This window comes from Triticum urartu, chromosome 4A (assembly GCF_056163025.1).
Source record: "Triticum urartu cultivar PI428250 chromosome 4A, HENAU_Tu73, whole genome shotgun sequence".
NCBI lineage: Eukaryota > Viridiplantae > Streptophyta > Magnoliopsida > Poales > Poaceae > Triticum > Triticum urartu.
The window spans coordinates 580,114,884-580,125,211 of record NC_141876.1 but is presented as its reverse complement, the minus strand read 5'-3'; the positions used below and the strand labels follow the sequence as shown (position 1 = coordinate 580,125,211).

Below are 10,328 nucleotides of genomic sequence, written 5' to 3'. Positions count from 1 at the left end.
AAGAGAGTAAAGAAACCAGTTATTGATGTTTTTACTGTTAAAAGCGCAAACACCCCGAAAGAGTTTTTAAAAACAGAAGGGATATGCTATACCATTTAAATCATTAACATAAGAAACAATTGAAAAAAGGGTGGTGGTGCTCATGGAAAGCTTTAGAGCTCTAAGAAAGAGAGTCAACCTATCACTATTGTGTTGTACAAAGTTATTACCTTACGAGAATGGTGTTGACAAGTGTTACATGTGATGTGAATACACTTGTTATGCTTGTGGTTGTACATTGTCAATTGATTCTGATGCAAATACAAATGAAATATTGCTGAAAGTTCAAATATATGTTGCTAAAAATGCAAAGACATATGTTGTTCAAATTGTACATCATATGCGTATGGGAGGTAATCTATCATCCCTATGAGAAAGTGAGTTGAATCAGTACCATTCTATCTCTCCAACGAAACAAGAAACATAAAGTTCCATTTATTTTCTGGTCTCCAATTAAATGTAGGAATGAAACCATGGTATTCTATTTCATTTGGTTCTCAGTTGACCCCCCCCCCCCCCCCCCATTGTCATACATAGATGGACAAAAAAAACATGGCCCCACTTAGGTAATCTCAAGGTTCCTGACAACATACAACAACAATTATAAGTAGATTGCATCGAACACCTAAAAAAAATACTCGAATGATTATTCCCTCCGTCCTTTTTAATCTGCATATAAGATTAGTCTGAAATCAAACTTCATAAATTTTGATTGTATTTATATGAAAAAATATCGACATCTACAATATAAAATTTAATTCATGACATATCTAACGATATTTATTTTGTATTGTAATATTGATATGTTTCTATAAAGTTGGTCGAACTTTATAAAGTTTAATTTTAAACAAATCTTATATGCAAAGTAAAAAAGACATGAGGGAGTACGTATCATGAAGATCACAGGTAAAGTACCCACAAACTATTGTTGGTTGGCAACTTGAAATATCTCTCCTCTATAGTACTCCCTCCGTCCGAAAATACTTGTCGAAGGAATGAATGTATCTAGACGCATTTTAGTTCTAGATGCATCAAATTTATCCATTTCCTGGACAAATATTTTCGGACGGAGGGAGTACTTTGTAAATATAAGACATTGCTATAGTTTAAATTTGAACTATAAAAACGTCTTACATTTAGGAGTAGAGGTTGTACTTGTTTCTTTTAACACGGTACAGATGCAGGCGCCCATACATATGCACATACACCCATTTTTATGGACGCACCACCTATCCCTGCGAGCATCTTTGAGAGACTGAGTCGGCACATCTTTTCAAGATTGACAAACTCACCATAGACGCCTTCGTAGTCGACAAAAACATCTCCTCCCATTGCACATACATTGTTAAAAGGCCTGAATAAATTCAGAAAAATATAAACACTAATGTCTAAGTCTAGAACTTGATCCCTGGTGGACTGAGGATACAGTGTTATCCTCTAAGTATCCAATCATAGGTTGGTCCGGTGAGGTTGTACTTTGTTAGCAATAAGTAACAATTGTGTTGAGGTACTACAAGCTGCTCATGCCGTTGTTATTTGTTTGGGTTTCTACATGTACAGAGACGCGTCCACAGGCACAGTAAGTCAGTAACCACAATTATAGAGAACTAATGGGAGCCTAGCCTAGCTAGCTACGCGGACTGCATGCGCGCCGGCCGTCACGTACCGAGCCCCCCTCCGGCTGGCCTATTGTGCTCACCAGGCGACGTCCTGGTGGGCGTGTAGGCCGGAGATGGCATCGGAGCGCGCACCACTGTGTCCTCTGCCTCCTCGTCCTCCGCCGCGTCCGCCGGCGCCGAGGTCGGGTCATTCCTCCGGTCGTACCGCTGCACCACGAGCACGGACGCCGTCGCCGAGAACTCTGCTGTCGCCAGGTAACTCCCCACGGGTCCAAGCTCCGGGCAGTCGGTCTTCTCCATCAGGGGTATCGCTTGCGCCGACCGCCCGGTCACCACCAGATTCTTCCCCCTCCCAAACGCCTTGATGGCCGCCGCCACCTCCAGCCTCTCCCGCGCCACCACCTCCTCGTAGCACACCGACCCGCCGGGGACGACGTGCTTCTGTATGGCCACCTCGTCGACGTCGGCGAGCTCGTCGTCCGCGGCGCTGCGCGGGTTGACCGCCGCCGCCGCACAGCCGCGCTGAAGCGTACCACGGTGAGAACGATACAGGGGTGCTCGGCCATGCGGGCGGCGTAGGCCAGTGCCTCGCGGTCGTCGGGCCCGCCGAAGAAGAGGAGGAGCACGGTGTAGGAGACGTCGGGCGCCGACACCTGCGCCATGCCGCCGAGCGCCCGGTCCACGAGGATCGCCACCGTGCACGGCGCCTTCCGGAGCACCCGCACGTTCGCGTGGTGGTACGCCCGGTCCACGCACGCCTCCATCGTCCCGTCGTGGCAGAGTATCTTGTGAAACGGGAGCACGATGACGGCGGCGCGTTTTTGCACCGCCGAGTTGACGATGTCCTCGTGGATGGTGGCCAGGTCGGAGATGGCCGTCATCGGCTTCACCGTCACGGCGCTCAGCCTCTGGAACGCCTCGAACGCCACCTGCACCTCCTCCCCGCCCGCGACCTTCCGCCCGAGCCGGCCCGAGAACGGCAAGCCGTTGCAGCGCGCGCGCTGCACCATGGTGATCGCCGACGACCGCTCCGAGAGCTCCACCAGGTGCATGGCGTACATGGTGAGCTTGCTCCGCCGCGTGCCACGCGACGCCTCCACCAGGTTGATCAGCGTCGGGATGCCCCGGCTGGCGTGGAAGCACGCGAGCACCCGCAGCTCGCTGTCGGCATCGGCGTCATCGCGCTCCATGGTGCGGTGCGTGTACGACGACTGCCGCCGGGCCGGCTTGTACACGGCGGTGACGGCCGGCGTCGTCAGGAAGGTGGTGACGAGCGCCATGAGCACGAGGATGGCGAATGCCTCTTCGTTGAGGACCTTGCGGTCGCGGCCGATGTTGAGCACGATGAGCTCCACGAGCCCCTTGGTGTTCATCATCAGCCCCAGCGCCACCGCCTCGCGCACCGGCACCCGCATCAGCAGCGACGTGAGCACTGTGCCGCCGATCTTGCCGACGCACGCCGTCATGATGACGAGCAGGAGGAGCCCCCACGACTTGGCGCCGGAGATGGTGGCCACATTCGTCTTGAGCCCGCTGGAGACGAAGTAGAGCGGCAGGAACAGCGACGACACGATGTCCTCGATCTTCTCGGTGAGCGCGCCGGCGAAGGCGCCTTCCTTGGGGACCAGCACGCCGATGACGAACGCGCCGAACAGCGCGTGGATACCGATGGTGTCGGTGGCGAATCCGGCGGCAAGGACGATGGCCATTCCGCCGCAGACGAACGACTCCTTGACCGGCTCGCCTTCGGGGGACCGGCGGGCCATGTACAGGAGCAGCGGCCTGACGAGCAGGGTGGCGAGGCCAACGAAGGCGGCGCCGGAGAGGAGCACGTAGATGGACACGAACGGCAAGCCGTTGCCCGATAGCGCGATGGCGAGCGCGAGCAGTATCCACGCCGTGATGTCGTTCACGGCGGCCGCCGACATGGCCATGCGGCCGATCTCGGTGGTGAGGAGCTTGAGCTCGGCGAGGATGCGGGCGAGGACCGGGAAGGCCGTGATGGAGAGCGCGACGCCCATGAAGACGATGAACGGGACTTGCGGGGCGTCGGGCGCGATGGCGGCCCGGAGCACGAGGGAGGAGCCGACGCCGAGCGCGAAGGGGACGGACATGCCGGCCACGGCGATGGCCAGGGCGCGGCGGCCGGTGCGGCGGAGCGACGCCGGGTCCAGCTCCAGGCCGACGAGGAAGAGGAAGAAGAGCAGGCCGATGGCTGCCAGCGTGTCCAGCACCATGAGGCTCTCCCTGGGGAAGACGTTGTGGAGGAAGACCTTGCTCCGGCCGAGCGCCGACGGCCCGAGGAGGACGCCGCCCTGCATTTCGCCACCAGTAGCAGTAACATTAACATGAGCTTTTTTTTTTGAAAGAAAAGGTAGAGCATGTTCTACCTTATGCATTCAAAACAGGCCGTGGCCTGAGCGACCAAAGTCGTTTTACATGAAGGCGTTATGAGCGCCGCACAGAACGTGCAGCAGGCCAACGCCAAGCCTGGGAAGAAGAACAAGGGAAAGTAGGAAGGAAGGGAAGAAAAAAAATAGGATGCACAGAAAAAGCTTTGCAGCTATTCTGGCATCATTACATCAGCCCAAGAAGATAAACGTTCCCTGACATTTCCCGTGGGTGCTCGCAGAGTCCATACCTTGATCAGGTCGGCCACCTCAAAAAGGACCCTTCCAGATGTCCAACACTTGTTGTGGAAAACTTGCTCGTTCCGAGCATGCCAAAGCGCAACAGCAGAAGCTGCAAAGAAAACATTCCAGAGAGCGCCACCTGCCCCCTTTGGTATGTCAGAGCCCAAGAAATCTGTTATAGACTCACATGAAACTGCCAAGTCCAGAAGGCCGGCCTTTGCCCAAACAGTTTGTGCAAGTTTGCATCTAAGCAGAATATGATGCATAGTCTCGGCTGCTGGGCATAGGTCACATCCGTTATGTGTTACTAGCCTCGTCCAGTGCTTCCTTATTATGTTATTCCGGGTGTTGTGCCTGTCCTTGAGGGCCAGCCATAGAAAGACGCGGTGCCGTTTGGGTATGATTTGGTCCCAAATATAACGAGCCAGCGGGCAATCCCTGCCCCTGAACGTAAGCATCTTGTAGAAAAAAGGCGTAGAAATATTGCTGTCAAACGCTATTGGTCTCCTGACGTCTGCTCTAGCAGTTGTTGGTGGGTTGCAACTTAGTACCTGAGTTAGTCTCTCAAGCTCCCGCATCGCTGTGTAGGATAAATTGGGATGAAGCTGTATCATCTAGTGTCCAGAGACGTACTGCGAGGCAACTGTGCAAGACTTGCATCGGGCAAAGGTGAAAAGGGTTGAAAAGGAGTTGGATAGCCGGCCACTCGCAATCCAAAGATCATACCAGAATGATATAGTGGTGCCATCTCCAAGTTCACACCTTGTGGACTGTATGACAAACTGCATAGAAGATTTGATGCAGCGCCATATGGCAGTGTCCGTAGTGCGCACCGTAAATGGTATCTCTTTATGACAATATGTTGATGCAAACCATTGGTAACATGGCACATCACTGGGTTGTAGGATCCTTGTCATGATCTTGCTTATCATTGCCAAGTTATGTGCATCAAGGTCTCGTACGCCCAAACCTCCATTCTGCTGCGGCAAGGTAACATAATCCCATGCCACCAGGCACTGCCCACCTTGAGCGTGGTTCTTTCCTTGCCACAGAAAACCCCTCATAATCTGCTCTAGCTGCTGTAAGGATTGCTTCGGCCAGACGAAGCAGCCCATGAAGTAGCTGGGGATCGCTGCCAGAACAACATTAATCAATGTTAGCCTTCCTCCCCAAGAAAGGAAAGCGGCCAGCCAACCTGAGAGTCGTTTGTTCACTTTGTGAATAACAGGCATTAGCAGCCCGTGAGTGATCTTGTGCGTTGAGAGGGGCAGCCCAAGATAGGTGCACGGGAAAGCAGATGGTTGACACTGCAGAATTTGAGCAATCTGTTGACAAACTGCCGGATCAACGCAAATAGGGACGAAGGAGATCTTCTGGAAATTAATTGATAGGCCAGTGAAGCTTGAAAAAGATTCAAGGACCCTCTTGATGATGCCAACTTGCTGTGGATCCCCTTGTATCAAAAGGAGAGTGTCGTCCGCGTACTGTAGGACAGGGAAAGGTCCCTCCCCCCCAAGCGGATGTTTGAGCAAACCAGCTTGATGCTCTCTGTCACAACACCTTTGTAGAACATCAGCAATTAATATAAAAAGGTACGGTGACAGTGCATCCCCTTGCCTGAGGCCACATTTGGATTGTATCTTCTCCCCAATCTGGCCATTAAGAAGGACTTGAGAGGAGCTTGACTTGAAGATGTTAGAGATCCAGTTTTTCCAACGGCTTCCAAAACCCCTTGCCTGAAAAATTTGGAAAAGGGCATCCCAGCTGACACTGTCAAAAGCCTTCCGAAAATCTAGTTTCAGAACAATCATAGGCTTCTTTCTCTTGGCTGCTTGTTGTACCAATTCAGCTGCTAATATAAAATTCTCGATAATGCATCGCAGGTAAAAAACCGGACTGCAGCGGATGAATCATGGCTGGGATGAGGCGTTGCAGTCGTGCGGCAAGCACTTTGGTTATCAGCTTGGGCAAGCTGTGTACCAAGGAGATGGGGCGGAAGTCTCTGATATCTGTTGGTGCGTCTTTCTTGGGTATAAGCACAATGTTTGCGACATTGATGCCGTGCAAGCTGCTGCCCAGTTCATAAAATTCCTGAAAGAAGCGCATCAGATCCTCCTTCAAAACCTCTTTGAAGCAGCTGTAGAATTCATTTGTGAAGCCATCAGGTCCCGGGCTTCTATTGTTCGGACTTTTCTTGATGGCTCTAACAATCTCCGCCCATGTGAACGGTTCTTCCAGCACCCCAAGGTCAGCACTGTCATAAGCGGAGATAGATGATCATGATGTAGAAATTTCTGATGAAGTGATTTTTGACTGATTTCACATTGCTTGAGCATGAAAATCTACTTTGATTCCATAGGTGACATGGACTAATTCCTGATTAATTTGGACATTACCAACACCATTCGAACTACAACGCACAAATGCTCCAACACACCGGTCACACTGCAATTAGACGGTGGTGTCCTCTGAAAATCAAACTTTGGCGTGTTTCTTTTGAAAACAACACTAATTAAGTTAACTTCAAGCAAAAGTCTTAAAACTACTTTTCGCTCCTACCATCATATCTTGAGAATAATAAAAAATACTCCCTATGTTCACTATTATAAATAAATGTTTTAAATATTTCAATATAGATTACATGCACGTATTTTAAGCTAAATTCTCAAGAATACACTTCACCCAACAATCTACGTTAAAAACAGAGCTTTTGGAAACTTAAGGTAAGAATTTGTCCTTCCAAAAACAGTTCGATGAGAAAAGGGATATTACTATAACTGAATAGTGTTGGGGAGGCGGGACTGAGCTTTTCGCCCCGAAATGCACATGGGGTTAAAAATTTCAGGAATACTAATGGTCTAGTATGCATTTTCTTTGTTGCTATGAATATAAGTTTTTACTTTGTATTTGCCTTATTTTTATAAATTTCGACACGGGTTGGGATTAAATCTCAGTGGATAGTTGTCGGACCAAAATAAATAAATATTTCGTTCATAGGTTAAAATTTCTTTCTCAAATTTAGAAAGTACCTAAACGTATAAACTTCTACTCACATATTTCTTAAAATCCTTATTTTAAAACTAATTTTACTTCTTAATTAGGTATTACATTTTGCTCCCCTACTTAGGCCTCCTTTGGTTTGTAGAAATTTCATAGGATTTCTATAGGATAGGATTTGCAAAGGAAAATTTCCTTTGAAGCCCTTTGGTTTGTAGGAATGGTTTCCTATTCCTATGTAGGATAGGAATCAATCCTTCACATTTTGAGGCCTCCTTTGCTTTGTAGGAATTTCATAGGAATTCTAGAGGATAGGATTCTTATAGGATTTTTTTCCTTTAGAGCCCTTTGCTTCATAGGAATGGATTCCTATTCGTACATATGATTGGTTCCTATCCTCCACATTTCATAGGAAAATAAAAATGAGCCTAGACTCAATGGAAAAATTCTTTTGGTGTCAACCAAATGACATCTTGTTTCCTATTCCTACTCATAGGATTTGAGATACATGTCATCTCATTTCCTACAAGATTCCTATTCCTACGATAATCCTATCCTATGAACCAAAAGAGGCCTGAAGGGAAAAAAACATTAGCTAAGACTTACAGTACTAATTATGTGAGTATGTGAAGCACTACTCCAAACTCAATTACTGGTAGGAGTAGTACATATTACTCGCATCCCAAAATTAGGCAAAGGAAAAAGTAAAAGATGTCTAATTATGGGAAGGGGAGTTCTTCCATAAACCCGGGTATATTCCCTCTGAGAAAAAGCTTGACCACTTTGAATACCCCCCCCCCAAAAGATCAGCTTAATCAAACTCATATCGCCGCTGAAATAACATACTCATAGTATAATGTACCACAATGAAATTAACAGTGATCGGATAGATGGGCATACTCTGTTTTAACACTTGAAATTAACAGTGATCGGATAGATGGGCATACTCTGTTTTAACACTTGCAAAGCATACAAGTGAAGTTTGTTTCTGAATTTCCACCTGTGCACAAAAACTAGCAATAGAGGGAAAAAGGAACACAATTGTGCAGAGTTTTCCTTCGCAACGAATACTGTTCAAAGTGATACTCAGAAGATCGTTAATTACCTAATTTTAGTATACCTAATGACCCTCTGACTAGCAAGATTTGATGGACGAATTCCCATGGAGCTGCAAATGATCATTAATTCAAGCTATCTAACATCAAGCTTTTTGTTAAAAAAATGCTTTTCTTAACCAAATTATAATGGTCATGGACTAATTAGATCATGCAAAAACAAAATAGACCAGGTGACATTGTGACATTATTTTATTATAAGCACGCGGAACCATATAACTCAATGGCGGTGAAGGGACGATGAGGAATGAACTTACGATGATATCAGTGATGACGCACGGCTGGCGGAGCGGGCGGAGGGCGAAGGCGAGTCCGCGGGTGACCGCAAGGATGAGGCAGATCTGCAGGATGAGGAGTGCCAGCGAGAAGCGCAACGGGTTGTCGCCCTGCCACACCCCCTCCGACGTCGCCTTCAGCGGCCGGTAGGACTTCATGTCATCGTCTGCCCCGCCGTGGCCGCCCGGCGCCATTCCCGGCAACCTCATCTCGTCACGCACTCACGGTGGCGCCACGCGCGGCTGTGGCTGGCGTCTGACCGGAGAGAACATGCATGCATGCACCAGAGCGGTGGTGGCCTCAGGCTGGTTGGAGGCCGGACGGCATGCGTTCAATCGTCGATCGCCAGTGCATGCATGGCAATAAGCTAGGAGAGCTCGGCCAAGATCCTCGGAGGAACAAGTGGAGACGGGGGGAAGTGAAACCAGTGTTAACCTCACACCACCCGTGTGTCGAGTATGTCTGTGGCTGTGTCACCAAGTCTTCAACCGTCTCTCTCACACACATACACAGGAGTTGAGCTTGGACAAATATAGCCGGTGGGCAGTGAGGTGATCGACGGAGTTCTACACTCTGTAGATAATTAGACAAGAGAGTTAGTTAATCGTTGGGAGAAGTTATGATAAGCCTCTTCACCTGGTTCGTCCTTTCTTATTTATAGCCGGCCCATACCAATGGCTGTAATATGACCATTTTTTTCTCGCAAGCACAAAAAAAACAGATTAGGAGGTTAAGTTTCAGGGGCAGCTAGGCACCGGCCGACCGGCCAGGAACCTAGATCAGTGGCCTCCCCTACCGTCTGATGCGCTGAATCAGGCCGATTCTTCCTTCCCCTGCCCCTGCGACTCGCACCCCTCCCCTGCTCCCATCTCCATCTCCCCAACCACCCTGCTCCCAATCCTCATCTCGCGTGCCGCATGCCTCATGCAACATTCATCGCTCGTAGGTTTCAGCAACCTCTACGACGCTGACACCTTGTCACAAGGTCCCCGCGTTGCCAGTCACAACTCCCTCCATCAGAGTCGCATCAAAGTTGTCTCGCCTCCCAGGAGCAGCTCACAATGACATTCGGTCATAGCATTGGCTAGCTCTGGCCATTGCATCGGGCATGACCATCTGCAACATTCTTGTCCGGGGGATGAACCCCAGGCAGGCAACAGAACCCGGATCCTTTTCAAAAACAACAGGGCCAGCATCGCCCCTCAATCCGGCCTGACCTTGGCCGAGTTGCTCGACTCGGCCAGGTCGCTCGATCCGGCCAAGAAGGCCAACCCGGCCAGGCTCCTCGACTCGGCCCCAACAACCAAGCTCAAGACTTCTCCAGCAAGCCGGCCAGGCTCCTCGACTCGGCCCCAACAACCAAGCTCAAGACTTCTCCAGCAAGCCAGCACCGCCCTTGGCGTGTTCTCCAAACCCGGTGAAGGGTCAGCGGCTGTCCCATCCCAGTCGTACGATGGGACAAGTCTCCGCCAGCTAATGATCAACGCCACAGTACCCCGCCCATGCCTCTGGTCAGCCGGACGAGGCAACAGTGCCCTCTACCTACCCGCTGACTAGGGCCGGCGTGGCTACAATGTCCTACGCCTACCCACTGGCTAGGCCTGGCGTGGCAACAGTGTCCCGGCGTGACCAATGACGCCCACAAGCGG

At 49.8% G+C, this 10,328-nt stretch overlaps 1 pseudogene; it reads right to left on the bottom strand.

Annotated features, from left to right (window-relative positions):
• Positions 1-1,453: 1,453 nt before the first annotated feature.
• On the bottom strand, positions 1,454-9,030 carry LOC125552943 (cation/H(+) antiporter 19-like; annotated as a pseudogene).
• Positions 9,031-10,328: the final 1,298 nt, after the last annotated feature.